This window comes from Cicer arietinum, chromosome 2 (assembly GCF_000331145.2).
Source record: "Cicer arietinum cultivar CDC Frontier isolate Library 1 chromosome 2, Cicar.CDCFrontier_v2.0, whole genome shotgun sequence".
Taxonomy (NCBI): domain Eukaryota; kingdom Viridiplantae; phylum Streptophyta; class Magnoliopsida; order Fabales; family Fabaceae; genus Cicer; species Cicer arietinum.
Genome location: NC_021161.2, coordinates 35,630,108 through 35,647,266, shown reverse-complemented (window position 1 = coordinate 35,647,266; position 17,159 = coordinate 35,630,108).

Genomic DNA, 17,159 nt, shown 5'->3' with positions numbered 1-17,159 from the left:
AACCGAGATCACATATTTGACTAACAGAAGCAAGACTAAAAGTAAGATTAGGAATATAATAAACATCAGAAAGAGACATGTTAGGTGTGGAGACAGAACCAACGTATGCTAGTGGCATAGGAGTGCCATCAGCAGTCATAACCGACACAGACGAGACAGGTTTCACAGACACAAAAGATTTATCATCGTATGTCATATGATGAGATGCTCCTGAATCAAGAATCCATATGGAAGGAGATATATCTGACATACCAAAAGAGTTCAAACCTTTAGAAGAGGTGGCAGACATGGCATGTGATTGAGTGGTAAGAAGTTTTTTTTGAAGTTGTTCTGCAATATCAAATATTTGGGAATCAATCTCAAATGAGTATACAGAACCAAAACTAGAGTCAATGGTAGAAGGAGCAGAAGCAACAACTTTGGACGATGATCCCCTAAAATTCTTCTTATGTGTTCTCCCCAATTTCGGACAATGTACTTGAAGAGAATCATCCTTAGCATCAGCAATAACAAATAATGACAGGAAAATACAACAAATACAATCACTGAGACAAAATAAATTAAGGATAATCTGGTGTTGTGCGAGCCCGATTTCTCCCCCTACAGACATCGTTTCACCGATCCGACCGTTGAAGACGAAGACCTAAATGTTGCGAACCTGCTGTCTAAAAATCAGCCCGATCCAACGGTTAACGAATGCACAATCGATGTTTTTGTGAGTCTGATTTAACAAAATCGGGAATAGGGTTACTCTTCTCTTTTCTCTTTTGGTGGTTGTCTTTTCTATCAAAATAATCTTTCTCTTCTTTATAGTAGATCACAAAATCAACCAAAACTCTTTGATACCATGTTAACAATAAAAAGAGGAAGAAAGAGGAAGAAGAGAAACAACCACTCTAGGGTTTCATAACATAGAATAAACCAAAACTAAAGTTAATAGGGTTACAATGAATATATATATAGGAAAATAGAAAATATCTAAAATACCCTTACTACTAATGTATAATAATATTATCTAACAGTGAGAAACTCTTATGTTTATTTAGGAAATGGATTGAGTTGGCCCCAGTCGAACTGGTCTTGAGTGGTTATGAATTGGACTAGGATGACCTGAATAGCCTAGAACAAATTCTATTATATTAAATGTCTTTTATAGAAACTTATTTCATAATAATAAAAATATACTCTTGAAAAATAAACTCTATATTATAATTACAAAACATTTTAAAAATACTTTATTGAATTTAACTTGTATCTTGAACCATAAAACATAAGAAAATGTGTTCCTTAAATTCAAAACTAGAAGGAATATCTAACTCCCTATTTTATTTTCTTAGAAATGAAGGAATGAACAGATAGGCACATCATGTGTAGTGTAGAATTTGCAAATATTGATTGAAAGCACCGGTTGAAGAAGACTTACGAGTCCTTCGTATTATTATTATTTGATAGGAAAATAACAAAACTCTTCATTTGATTTTACATTTTGCTAATCTAAATTGGTCCATAAAACGAATGGGAACACAAATTCTTGCTCTCATTTTTTTGGGGGCCTTGCTGTCAATTTTTACCAACTGCGGAATCCAGAGAATGTCAAAACGTTAAAATTTTGTACCAAAAAATAAAGGTAAACATAAATTTGAAAAAAAAAAACGATTTGAAAAACAAAGAAATTATTTCTCAATCTTAAGTACATCACAGTCGTTCACGAGCATGATTTTAAAAATAATTTTATTAAAAATCAAATATCTCTAATAATTTAACGATTATAATTGATCACTAATAATGTAAAAACTTTTTACATTATATAAATTATATATCTTTTGTTTTTTATAGAATTTTGACATGTACAATATTTTTCGTGATAAATCTCTCTATATATTTACTTTTTTATTTATTAATTAGTCACTGATTTTCTCATTTGGTAACGTATAGATATTATAGGGAAAACAATAAAAAAAAATTACTATTAATAAAATCAAACTTATCATCTATAACATTCACATTTTAAAAATAAAAAAATAAAAAATTAGTATCTTTTTTGCCTCAATCAATTAAGTGTCAAATTAGGTGAAGGAGTTAAACTTTTTAAAAATTTCTTTATTTTATATACAATAAATAATAATTACAAGATAGAAAAATCACATATACATTTCTTCCCATTTGTTGAAATTTATATAATTCACATTAAGTTTAGTGGATCACTTTTAGATTTCCACTTATAAGAAAGAATATGTGAATAAATTGTATTAGAGTGTATATTGTGAATTGCTAACATTATTAAATTAAAAAACTTAATTTTATATTATTCAAAATAGGCAAGTATAAGCTATATCTTTAGTAATTTGGATGAAAGTAGCATGACAATAGGACCTCAACCAACTCTAATTTTTATGAAGAAAATCCTCTTTGAATGGAGTTGGGTACGAATTTTCTCCTCTAGTCAAAGTCAAAGATTGAAGTAATTAAATATGTAATAATACTTATCTCCAAATTAGTCCAACGATTGAAGAATTATTTATTAATTTTTATGTGTACATTCATTTATATTATTATATATACATTGTTAGAAAACTATGTTATCATTAGTTTACATATTATTTTTAATCATTATTATCTTATTTTATTAAGTACTATAAACAATTTTTTGGCAATTAAATCTAAAGTCAATTTGATAATACTTGACCAAAAATTGTAATTATATTAATTTGATTAATATTTTAAAATAATTTTATCTAATTAATTTCTTTATATTTTTTCATACAAATTGTGAACTTGGTCAAATTCACATTTGATTCAATTAAATACTATTGAATATGGCATTAAATTATAATTCAATTACAAAAAAAAAAAAAACATACTATCGAATACTCTCTGGTCCCAATTCATTTGACTATTTTCATACGTATTAAAAAAAAGAAAATATGTATATATAAAGGAATGAATAATAATTTTATTAAATTATTCTTATTAACTGTTAGTTTATTAATGATGATGATAATGCTTTTGACTATGGGGCCATCATGAAGAATAGTAAAGATTATTTCTCGTCATTTATTTTTTGTTAACTCTAAGGTTAAGTTCATTGAATGACAAGTGATTGGGGTAGCTCATATCTTTCTCTCACTTCCATATTTTTATCGATATTCCTTTATTGTATCGAGCGCATCATACTTATCATTGTATCGAGTACATTATTATTAATGAAATAAATGCTAATAACTAAGATTGGACTGATGCTAATCATCGTGGTTCTGGTGTTCCTTTTGTGGATTTCGTTGTGGGTTCATGTTTCTGTTGATTCTAGTGTTCTTGTTTCTGTCAATTTTGTCGTCGTCGCGTCTTTGGTTGGATATGGTTTTGTTAGGGGCTTGGTTTCTAGATTTGGTTCTAGATGGACATCATTGTCATTGTCGTGGTTTCAATTTCTAGGTTCTTTTTTGCGTTCTATTTGGTTTGTCTGATAGCCATCATGCAATCGCTTCCTTCGATTGTAGGCCAACATATGGCACCTAGGGCGCTGCCATGGTCCTGCCTCAATCCTTCTGGAGGTCACAACATTGTGAAGGAGAATGTTGCAAAGCCACGAAGAAATTTTGCACAAACTCTTAGCAATAATGCTTGTGTTATTCTGATAAGTCAGCTATCACGTCTGTGCGTAAAAGGTGAACACATAGAGATTACTATTCCTAAAGAGGAATATATATGTTGTAGGTCTTGAGGCATGTAAAAACAATCTTCATGGTCGAATTATTTGAGCAAAGGGTGCAACACCTTTAAAGGTTGAAGAATTGTGGGCCAAATCACTCGAGTTATGAAAATATTTGGGTAAATGGGGTTTGACCTCACTTAGTAAAGGATACTATGAGTTCTCTTTCTCTTCTATTGAAGACCTTAGAAGTGTCCAATCGGTTAGTTCTTGGAATATTAATCCTGGATATTTGAAACTATTAACGTGGACTCAAAACTTTAACCCTAATCGTCAACATCAGACAACTTCTCATGTTTGGGTTCATATTAATGGTTTAGCAAAATAATATTGGTACCCCAAGATCATATTTTCCATTACTAGCAACTTAGGTACACCTATTTGCTAGGTTAATACTACTAGTAAATCGATATTTGAAAGGTCATTTGATCATTATGCTAGAAATTTGGTTGAGATTGATCTGACTACAAAGTTTCATGATCAAGTTTTAGTTGAAAGAAAAGGTTTTGCATTTTATGTGGGAGTGGAACATGACAATCTACTAGATTTTGTAACGACTACAAGCACATTGGCCATTCAATTTCTTCTTGCTAAAATTCTCGAGCTGGTGATAAGAGGAAACAAATGAATAAAATAGACAATTGAGGGAAAAAGAATACGAGATTGGTTTCCATTCCTATACATAATCATACTACTAGCAAAGATAATTGTACTACTAGTGCAGTTAATCGTACTACTACTGAAGAAAATTATACTACTAGTATAGGTCATCAGCAAGATCTCAATTCAGACCCTAATGATGAAATGGTTGAAAATGAGGTTAACCAAGAGTCTAATTCTAATAATAAAAATGAAGAGTCGCCAACGAAGGCAATTATGTTGTTGTTAATATTGAAGTCTCCAAATATTCATTGTCGAGATGATCATCATGTAACTAAGGTTGACACTGTTCTAGAAACCCAACTTACTCTTGAGGATGGTGAACATGCAGATGACGAAATTGAGGTTGAACAAAATGTTTTCCATGTTCTTGATATCAAAGCTTCTCGGGATATGCATAATGATTTCGACACTTTAAACTCTAATTGGGCTGGCATGACTGAGGATATTGATGTTCATTTTAAAATTGTGTTGTCTAAAAAGAATATGGCCAGACAAAGCCAAGGTCCTAAAAAATTAGAACAAAGTCACTTATGCTAGGGTATGTTCATGGAACCAGCCCAAATGAAGTACATCTTCTGGAATATTGGGGACTTGGCCAACCCCAACAAGATTGGCCTCAAAAGGTTATATGTTCAACATAAATCGAATATTTTCTTTATTGTTGAACTCTAGATGAATTTTAATGATTTGTCTAAGCGTATAATAAATAACTTACATTACAAGCTTTTTTTTTATTAATTCTAGGGACAATTTACTTTTTATCCATTACGTTTTATGTTCTTCTCATATTTCTTGGTCTTTCATTGATGATTTCAATACTATTTTGGGACCTCACGAGTAAGAGGATTTAGTTCCCCTTTTAGGTTGTTTATGGAGGATTTTCAAAATTGGACTAATGAAAATTATCTCATTCATTTGTCAACTAATGGTGCTCTATACAATTGTTCTAATGGTAGAGGTCGAGCTCATACTAAAAAGATATTAGACATAGTGGTTTGCAATCATAGATGGTTGGATTCTAGGTATGTTAGCTCTTATATGACTCTCACGAAAGCTAATTCCGATAATTATCCTATCATGTAGGAATTTCATAAAAATGAAACTAAACAAATATCTTCATTTAAGTTTATTAGGATATGGGCATCACATCATGAATGTATCAATGTAGTGAAAAATACTTGGAAGGAGCAAGTTATAGGTTGTTCCTTGTTTGTGCTTAATCAAAAATTAAAGATTCTTAAATCCAAGCTTAAAATTTGGAATAAGGAAGTTTTTGGAAACATCCATCATATAGTTCAAGATGCAATTATAAATCTAGATAACATTCAAAATGCTATTGATTTCCTTGGTCCCTCGGATGATTTATTGAAATAGGAGAAACAAGCAAAAATGAAAATGAATAAAGCTCTTAATTTGGAGGAGCAATATTTGCATTAGAAAGCTCACATTAATTGTCATTCAGATGGTGATAGAAACACTACTTTCTTCCACAAAACTGCTAAAATCATATATGCCTCTAAGACTATTTTTAGCATTATTTATAATGATGTCTTGATTCAGAAACCTTCAAAAATATAAACCATATTTGTTTCTTATTTTTTAAGATATCTTCAATTATAACAATAGTTGTGTGGATAATAGTTTAATTGAAGACACAATCCATCAATTTATGAATAATTATATGAATGTTATGCTTACTAACCTACCTAGCTTTGAAGAAATTAAAATTGTAGTTTATGGCATGAATACTGATAGTGCCCTAGAACTCGATGGTTTTGGTGCTTATTTTTATCATAAGTATTTGGATGTGATTGATCAAGATGTTTTCCAGACTATTCTCCAATTCATTCTCCAAGATTGAATTCTTCTTAATTATAAGTTTAGTGTTGTTGTGCTTATTCCTAAGATTTTTATTCCTAGTAAATGGATCATTATAAACGCATTGTGTTGGCCAACTTTAAAAAAAGACCTTTGACATTATAGATTGGACTTTTTTTTATCAAAGTCCTTCAGGCGTTTGGTTTCAACAACAAGTTTTTTCATTAGATTAAAATCATTCTCAAGTCTGTTAAGTTGTCTATGTATGTTAATGGCAAGTTTGATGGCTACTCTTGTCAAATGATGGTCAGGCAAGGGGACTATTTATCTCCTCTTTTGTTTTGCATCGCTGAAGAGGTTCTTAGTAGGGTTATTTTCAAGTTGGTTAATGACGATTCTCTTTCTTTGATGGATGGTCCTATAGGCATTTCTGATCATTCCCATGTTATGTTTGCCAATGATTTGATGATTTTTTGTAAGACTTCTCTTTCAAATGTTAACAATCTTCAAAGTCTTTTTGAAAGACATGCCAATATTTATGGGCAACAAATTTCATCATAATAAATCTACAATTTACATTGAATTTGTATCCATTAGACGACATAATCTTAACTGTTTTGTTTGGATTGAGAATATAAAATTGGCTACTGTTACTTGACATAAAATTTGTCATCTTCTTAATGAAAGGGTTCTTGGAATAAGGACTTTTAGAGAAATTAATAATGCTCCTATTATTAAATTTTCTCAGGACTTTGTTACTTCCAATCAACAATGGGCTATTTTTTTTTAGAGGGCAGGTCTTCCGCAGGCATGGGCATATTAGATATCACATTGATTACTCTATCTGAACTACACTCAAAGCTAAGCTAACTACTATACACGAAAACAACAAATGGCAACTTAGCAAGGGTGACAATATTAACTTCTAAATCGACATTTGGTTGGAAGATTCTTTGGCTTCTATTCTTAATATTGATGAGGACAAAAAATATCATCTTTATGACATGGTTAATCATTTCATTCAAGATGGTCATTGGAAAGTACTTTATGTTCTCTTACATACTTACCCTTAGTTGGTTGCCTTGCTAGCCAAGACTAATTTTCCTAATTTTGAATATGGGGATCATCTGGCTTGGAGATTAAACATCTCTGGACTTTTAAGTTTTAAGGAAGCTTATCTATTCATCAAGCCTTTAGGGCAACAAATTCCATAGGACAAAGCTATTTGGCATAATAACATTCCTTCTTCCAATTTGCTTAGGTTTTGGAGATTGCTACATAATAAGATACCTACTGATGATAATTTAATCTCTCGAGGTTTTCAAATTATTTCAAGATATGAGCTCTATAAATGTGAAATAGAGACTAACACTCATCTTTTTTTATCCTGTTTTTTTGTCACTAGTTTCTGGTTTTGGCTAAGCTTTATTTTCAACTCTCAAATTTATATTAGTTTTTTTCAAAATCTCCTTGTCATATGTGATAAAGGTTGGTCACGTCAATATAGAGATGTTATTTTTGCCAACATAATATTTACTATTTATATTATTTGCTATTGTACAAATCAAGCTCGGTTTGAAGGCAGGATTCATGTTTTTCATATTGTTATCAACAAAATTATTGTTAATGTATCTTTATTTGGAAATCACACTTCTAGCACAATCTCCAATTCAATTTAGGAATTTCAAATTCTCAAGCTCTTCCAAGTTGGAGCTATTCCTCTAAAGTGCCTATCAATAAGGAGATTTGGTGTCCCCCCAAAAAGTATTGGATTAAATGTAATAATGATGGTGTTGCATCTAGATTTCATGGTCTTTTTGTTTGTGGAGGTATATTCAGGGACACCTCTGTTGCTTTCTTGGGTTGTATTGTTGTGAATTTGAGGTTTACAGTTGCACTACATATTGAGCTTGTGAGTGTTATGATTGTTATTAAAACCTCATAAAAGCATGGGTGGTGATTTCGATGGTTGAATCTAATTCATAGTTGAAAAATTTGACTTTTAGGAATAATAGCCTTGTTTATTTATCCATTAGAAATAGATGACTTAACTGTCTTGAGATGATTAAAAGAATGAATTTTACTATATCTTATATTTTTAGAAAGTTGAATCAATGTGCAAACAAAATTGCTAATTTAGGACTACAAATTGTTAACTATCATTGGTGGAATACTATTCCTTCTAATATTGTTGATGTTTTCAATAGAAACATGATTTGTCTCCCTGAATATATAGATTTTGTTGATGATTGTATGCTTAATATGTGTATAAAAACTTTAAATGACACTCATTGTTAGATGAAGAGAATATTAATTAGATAGTATAATAAAAAAAAAAATATTACACTAAAGATTGAAAGAGCAATCTATTTTGAAACAATTTTTTTATAAATTAATCATTCATTATAAGATAAAAAAATAATACATATACTTTTACAAATAATCACTCATTGTAATACATATGATTTTTTTTTTTTCTATTCATATATGGATTCAACAATGATTTTTCTACTTTTATTTTTATAAAACAATATTATTTATATCGATTTTTGACGGGGAAAGGTGGAGAAAAATAACAGATAATAGAAGTTGAACGCCAAAAATAAAAATAAGAGAAAAAGTGATGACGTCATATAGAAACAAACTTTCACATTCATTGACTCATGTCATCAAAACACACGCGTGAGTATGGAGAAACTAGACACAGACAATCTTTATTTTGGTACAAAGACAAAGACAACTCTACTGGTTGCTTTATTAAAATAAAAACACTTTTATTGGTTCTCTCTCTGTCACCATCGATTTTACATTCGTTTAGTATCATACTGACAAGTAAATGTCTATACAAAAGTAAAAAAATTGCAACGTAAAGAATAAATTTTGTGTTTTAAAAAATTGAATATATAATTTTTAATGTATTTTTTAATATAATATTTTTTTATAGCATTTTTCTTATTTTTATTATCTAGACAATTCTTTTTTTTTTTTTGTGTTCCACACAAATTTGAGAAATTTGTCTTAATTTTTTTTTTTCTATTATGAAGTTTGGATACTCTAAAAATAGAGATTTATATGTATTAGACAAATATCCAATATCGATACTTTACATATATGAATTCTACAAATATTAGAATTAATATTTTATTTTTTAAAAATTATTTTATTCGATACTTTTATAATATTTTAAGGATATGCATGAATACGTATCCTATGATAATCAAAGATATATAAAAGATGAGACAATTTTTTTGGAATATCAAAAGAGATGTCCATGATCTTCTGCAAGATATTGTTATTATTTTTAATTGAAAAAAATTATCTTTTGTTGAATGAGATTTAGAAATTATGTTTTTTTTTTTTTGTGTGAATGATGTTACACTATTAGAAAAATCCATTTTAGCTGTCATATTTAGCGTCGGCCCTCGACTTCGACGCTAATTAGTGTCGGTGTAGCGTCGGTCAAGCAAACGCTAGTGTGCAAAATTTTATTGCCGACGCTAAATAAAATAAGTCAGACGGTAGTTTATTTTTTTAATTTTAATAATTAGCGTCGGAGTGGCCGACGCTCATCAAACGTATTCCTCATTACTCTCACTTCATCACTCGGAACCCTAACTCTCTCGATGTCGTCACCCACTTCATATTCGCCGTCAAGTTCAGCCTCTCGCCGCCGCATCACCGTTTCCCTTACCTCACTCATTCTCACGGCCTCATCGTTTCCCTCACTCTTCTGTCTTCTACAAGCCAGGTTGATTTCTTGTTTTATTTATTTATTCTTTTTTATTTTAGTTTTAGGATCTTTAATTAAAAAATGCTTTGTGATATCTTTTGGTTTAATGTTTTTAGAAGATTCAATCTCTGTAGGTTGTTGTTGTAATTCTTTTTTTGTGTTAACATCAAGGTTTTCAGATTGCTTTGATTTATGAAATTATTGTAATTGTTTTATGTGTTAGAATCAAGGTTTTTTAAAAGCTTGGTTCACATTGTTTTGAATTAAGAAATTATTGTAATTCTCTTATGCGTTAGCATCAAGGTTTTAAATCGTGGTCCTGGACCCATTTTTTAAAAGCTTGGTTAACATTGCTTTGAATTATTAAATTATTGTAATTATTTTATGTGTTTGTGTCAGTTTTGAGGTTCTCAATAAACCAATTTTGTGTTTCATTTTAATGCTTTCAGAAGATTCAATCTTTGTAGGTTGTTGATTTGAAATGAATGATGAAATTGTTGTAATTCCGCTACATGCCAGCATTTCTTTCAAAGGGCGATTCTTTGTTGATTTCACCATATTGGTGTTTTCTTTTGTGTTGTCAAAAGCACCACATGGTATCTTCTCTATGTGCAGTTTCTTTCTGTATTTGTTTTTAATCTTGAATTTTCTGAAGCTACTGATGAATATGCACTTGACCTAAGAATTTGATTTCCAAAAATAAACTACACACTTCTGTTGTTGCGAGTTAAATTTATTTGAATTGATTTCTTTGTGTTGTGTTATGTGATATATTTTATTCTAAGCTTTATGGGTCCAGTAAAATTTTCCTTTAGGCTGCAAGCTCTTTGTAAATTTGTTAATTTGTTAATTTGTAATTACTGAGTGAAGAGACATTTAAAAGTTCTTTTAAATCGTTAGCTATTGAATAAAAATAGTATTTACTTAAACTCTTTTAACAACACTTTTATTGATACATTTTATATATATATATATATATATGAAAAACGATCAATACATCTTTTCTTTATAATTATTCTATATGTATATAATTTTTTTAACAAAAATTTTGCTAAAGTATCCAAGCCGTATCATATCCTTAATTTGAAAAAAAAAATTATGTATCAACGTCTTTGTATTTCATCCACACCTGTACTACATCTCCGAACTTGGGTCTAACACATCAAATATTTTACTAGAACAGCAACAAGATCTTAAATGAATAGAGAAAACGAAATCAAAAACAAGAAACACAAGACATTTAATCACAGACTTTGGCAAATTATATCTACGTCTCCGACTACAAAGTAGTTGTAGTTCTGTTTTAGATGAATGAATTGGTTAGCTAACCTATCAATTGTCAAATAAATGGCACTTTGTTTATCTCAATGTAACTAAACTCCACCATGATCAACACTCAATTACTTTACTAATCTTGTAAGCCATTGATGACTCTTCATCATATGCATACTTTTCATTGTTTTTAGTCTTATTTATCTTTTATTCATTAGTTAATTTAAGGACTTATTTGATATATTTTGTTAATTTTGTTTCTTTGATTTAATGAAATGTTGATGTTCTTAAATGACTTATTTGATATATTATGTTCTTAAAAGATAAACAATGTAACAATGTAATTTTATGTAGAGTATTTAAGTCATATCTGATGTTGTAGATGTCCAATTGGAGTCAAACCTAGTGTAAATGAAAGCTAAGATCCATAACTACAACGTTCATGAAGACACCGGAACCTAATTTAGAATCAAAAGAGGAGAAAAATGAAGAAAACGTCAAACAGAAAAAGTTGTGCGCCTGAAGCGCAACAGTCGCGTCTGAGGCGCATTTTCAGCATTTTGCCACTGCCAGGACGCACTTGAAGCGCAAAAGCTTCGCCTGGGGCGCGTAGCACGCAAAAGCATTCATTAAAATGCATTTTTTTTCTTCTTCACTTTCTAAGTATCTTTTTGACTATTGGGAAGTTGGGAGACTTGTGCCCTAGCATAGAAACTCAAAGACAGTCGTTTCTAACACCACTGGAGCAGTTTTATCATGAATCTTTCTTGTAATTCTTCTCTAATCTCTATCTTTTTTATCTCTGTCATGAGTAACTAAAACCTATTTGTTACGGATGAGTGTAACAAGATGAAACCATTTTTCTAATTTGATTTCTAGTTATATGAATGAGTTTATTGAATTATTTTTTTTATCCATGTGCTTAATGTTTTTTATTGCTTGATCAACATTTAAATGTTCTACGATTCGTATTTTGAAATGAAAGTGGACTTTACGAATGCTTGAGATGAACAATTCATGAATTTGTAGTCTAGAGATAGATGCAGGTAATGAAACCAATTAAATTAGTTACATAGGCAATAATTTAAAAAGAGAATTCCTATACAATAATGCTTAATTCTAATCTTAAATCCAATAAGGAATTAGGGGTTACTTTGGAATTAAAGGTTTTGTCACTAAGACATTAGAGCAAGAGTAATAAAGAGAATTCGGTCATAATTCAATAAAGGAATTTAATAATTAGGATCAAATTAGGCACCAAGGTTGGATTCGAATTGAAACTAATCTCTGGAATTTTTCTTATTATAAATAATCAATTTTATTAACGTTGTTAATTTCAAATATTATTTCAATCGATTCGAAAACTTTTTGTTCAATTTTAGTAATTAAATATAATTCAATAGTAAAACGCAATCCTTGAGTTCGACACTCGGTATTACCATTTTAATTATTACTTGCAACGATTCAGTACACTTGCTGAAACACTATCAGCCATAAAACCTCTTTGACAACCTCACCTATTGTTGTGTACTCTACTTTAATTGTAGACATAGCCACTATGGATTGAACTATTGACTTCCAACAAATAGTCGTCGTGCAAGAGTAAAAACATGTCTTATTGTAGACCTTTTATCATCCATATCACCCGCATAACCAAAATCAATATATCCTACAACTGTAGGATCACTGTATTCGCTGCTAAACATGATATCATGACATGTTGTACCCTTCAAATACCTAAAAATCCATTTAACGGCGCCCCAAAGACGCTTACCTGATTTGGACATAAACTTGCAAACTTGATTTACAGCTTGTGCCAAATCTAGTCTAGTGTGAATCATATCATGCATTAAACAACCAACAACATTGGCATACAAAACATTTGACATATACTCATCTTCTACATATGTCTTTGGACATTGATCCAACGAGAGCTTAAAGTAATTTTCCAATAAAGTACTCACAACATTCAAATTGTTCATATCAAATATGTCTAATACTTATTCAACGGCCTTTTTGAGAGAGCCATAATTTTCAAGCACTCTTATCTATCTTAATTTCCATACCATTAATCTTATTAGCAACACTCAAGTCTTTCATGTCAAACTCCTTTCCTAATATGATTTTTATGTTCATTTATATCATGTAAATGATTAGTAGCATTCAATATATCATCAACATATAGTAACGAACATCAAGGATCTAACATAAACACAACAATCATACCTACACGTTCTATAGCCAATCTGAAGCATGTAAGAATCAAAACACTTGTACCACAACCTTGGAGACTACTTTGGACCATACAAAGACCTCTTCAATTTACAAACTAGTCTACCATATCAAGTATCACTAAAACTCTCTAGATGCTCCATCTAAATTTGTTCATCTAGATTAATGTGAAGGAATGTTGTCTTCACATCCATTTGCTCTAAATGTCTGTCCTGACTAGCTACCAAGGCTAACACAACCTTGATAGAGATATTTCTAACGTCTATTGGAGAAAAACGCATCATACGTAATTCCCTTCCATTTGTGAAGGCCCCTTTGCTACAAGATGAGCCTTGAATTTTTCCACTTCTTTTTCTATCACTGCTGGTTTTTTCCTTTAGAACAACTTGCAACTGATAGCCCTTTTCCCCTTAGAAAGTTGAATAAGCTCTCATGTCTTATTTTTCTTTAAGGACTCCATCTCCTCCACCATAGCACCTAATTTTGGTCGTGTACAAGAGACTAATCTTGTACTCCACTTGTATGTTTAATTTCATAGTCTAAATCAGCTTGTGATTCAGGTACTACCCAAGTATTGCTTACTGGCAATGGCTCAACATCGACCTGAATCACCTTACTGATAGAAGTTTCTTTCTTTGATGCGGCCACATCTGTTTCAAGATGAACTGCTCATGAAACACAACATATCTACTTATCCCTATCTTTTTTGAAAATGGATCTCACAACTTGAATCCATTCACACCTTTTTCATAATCGAAGAAGACAAACTTCTTAGACTTTGGATCAAGTTTAGATCTATCTTCACTAAGTATATGCACATAAGTCGAACACCCAAAAAAATTTAAATTGTCAAGATAAATGAGGCTACCTATTCATACCTCCTAAACAAATTTCCCCTCCAATGAATTATGTGGTGACTTGTTAATAAGATAACACGCCATGTTAGCAACCTCTGCCCATAAACCCTTAGAAAGTTAAACATTTAACTAAAGACATCTTTTCTTTTCAATTGGAGACTTGTTCGTTCTCTCTACCACTTCATTCTATTGTGGCGTCTTTTTATCTAAAAAATTCTTTTGAGTACCATGTTTAGCAAAAAATTCCTAAAAATTTGAGTCAATACACTCTTTCTCATTATTTATCCGCAAATACTTGTTTTTTCTGCCAATCTTATCTTCTACTTTACGACACCTTAAAATTGACAAAAATTTCAGTTTTATGTTTGAAGAAATACACCAAAACCTTGCATGAAAAATCATTTGTAAAAGTCACAAAATACATGGAACCATCCTTAAAGGGCTCTATGTTAAGCCCCAGCACATCAAGAAGCACATAGTCTAGGATTTCCTATGTTTTTTTTGTTCTCCAAATTTAAAATGAACACGATACTATTTTCCAAGTATACAATACTTGCACAAATCCAACTTACAACTGCGAATATTCTTCAACAAATGTCTCTTATGATGTTATGTTATTCCACATTCACTAAGATGACCCAAACACATGTGCCACAGTTTATTTGTTTCATTATCAAACTCAACTAATGCAACATCACCTACAACAATACAACCAACAGTTCGTAGATGTTACATGCACTCATCTTTGCTCTCACCATTGTCAATGCACCTTTATAGACCTTCATAATGTCTTTATCTCTATCAGACCTATATGATAAACCATTTTCCTGTAGAGTACCTAGAGAGATCAATTTTTTTTGCTCAATTCTAACATATATCTAACAACATTCAATGTTTGCACGCCACTGTCAACCATAGTAAATTTAATGTGTCTCATTCTAGGTCTAAAACATGTTGTATCATCATCTAAATAAACAAAACCAAAATTGTACGACCTTAATGTGGTAAACAACTCCTTGTGCGGTGTCATATGGTAACAACAACCAGAGTCAAGAATCAATGCTTTTTTGAACTTGCTAGATGAAACACAAAGAATATCGCCTATAGTGTCATAGTCATCAATTTGAACCACATGTAGAACTAGATGAACTTGTTGGTTCTTTGGAAAGTCCCTCCCACAATGCACGATCTGTTTGAAACTAAAACATTTTATTGTTTTTATGTTCTTGTATTTAGAACTCTTCTTTCCAAAACCTATTTTACCTTTGTGCTTCCCATAGTCTGACCTCCCTTTACATAAAAACCATTATTGAAGATCATTGATTTCCTTTACATTCTCTATCATTTAACAATGAGACTAAAGTGCAACATTAATATCATCCAACTTGATAGTGTTTTTCCCGTGTGTCAGATTTGTCACCAGGTGATCGAACGAACCTAGTGTTGGAACCAAGTTGGTTTTACATTTAGAGTTTTGATGTTAAGAAAAGTATTTTATGAGAACAATATATTTGACTTCAAAGAGTATGAAAGAAGATTCATGTTTTTTTAAAAAATCTAAAATTAAATTTGATTCAAATTTATAATTGATGAAAATCTAAAATAAGATTTGATTCAAATTTACAAATTGAAGAAAATCTTTGACCAAGTTAAAAATAAGATATGGTCAAGATTTGAAGAAGATTTGTAGAAGATTTGTAGAAAATTTGATCAAGATTTATCTATAACAAAATATGAACAAAATCAATTTGAAGAATTTACAAACACAGTCTGAACAAGATACAATTCAAAATTAAACAAGGACCAAATTGAAGCTCAAATTTTAACTATAAATAGATACTCAAGGCTGAAAAAGAAAATTATCGAAAGTAAAAAATAATAGTTTTAGAGTTCAAAGAGAGAAACACTTATTCAAGTTAGAAATATTTTCTAAGTGTTCTTTTCTTAGAGTGTGAGAGTTATTATTATTATCAGCTTTGTTAGAAGCAACTACTCAATTTTTGATCTTTTGTATCCAACCCAATAGTGGTTTAGTTCCTTCTTAAATCTAGGGTTTTCAGGTTGTTAAGAGAAGAATTTGTTTGTAGGGTTATGGTGGTTAGTTCCCAAAAGTCTGGGGTTGTCAAACTATTTGGGACGACTAACTTGGAGGGTCAGGTGCTGTGTAATTCAAGATAATTGAATTAGTGGATTAAAGCCTTCTGAATAAGGGGACTAGATGTAGCCAAGTTAGTGGTGAACCAAGATAAATCTATGTGTCAAATTATTTATGCTTTCATTGTTTGCTACCTCTGAATCCGATTGTTTTTTATCCAAGTAATTCATAAAAACCATCAAGTTGTCATCAAAATAACAAAAAGTTATCAACTTTGTCAAACATAATTCAACCGCCCCCCTTTACTCGATTTGATTTAATTACTGCTATAAATGGTTTTTTGAAATAAGAATCACAAATTGACTTGAAAACTAAAAACACTAAGGAAAGAAAATACAAATCTGACTGGAAAAATTATTATTTTAAAGAATCAAAGTGTTTAATTTAAAACAGAAAATGCAACTGTGAAAACTATATTACTGAGCTTAAAATAGATAATGTAACTCTGAAAACTGATCTTACTGAACATAAGACAGATAATGAAACTTTAAAAACTGATATTACTGAACCTAAAACAGAAAATGCAAATTTGAAAACTGATATTGCTGAACTTAAGGTTGAAAATCTAACTTAAGGATGCTGCAGGTTTACCAAAATCAGAGGAAGCAGATGCAAACAAATCAAAAGATGACAAATCTTCAAAAGATGAATCTGATCAAGTTAGAATTAGTCAAGATAAGTCAAAAGGAAGATCTAAATGAAAGTAAAAGTCATCTCATCTCA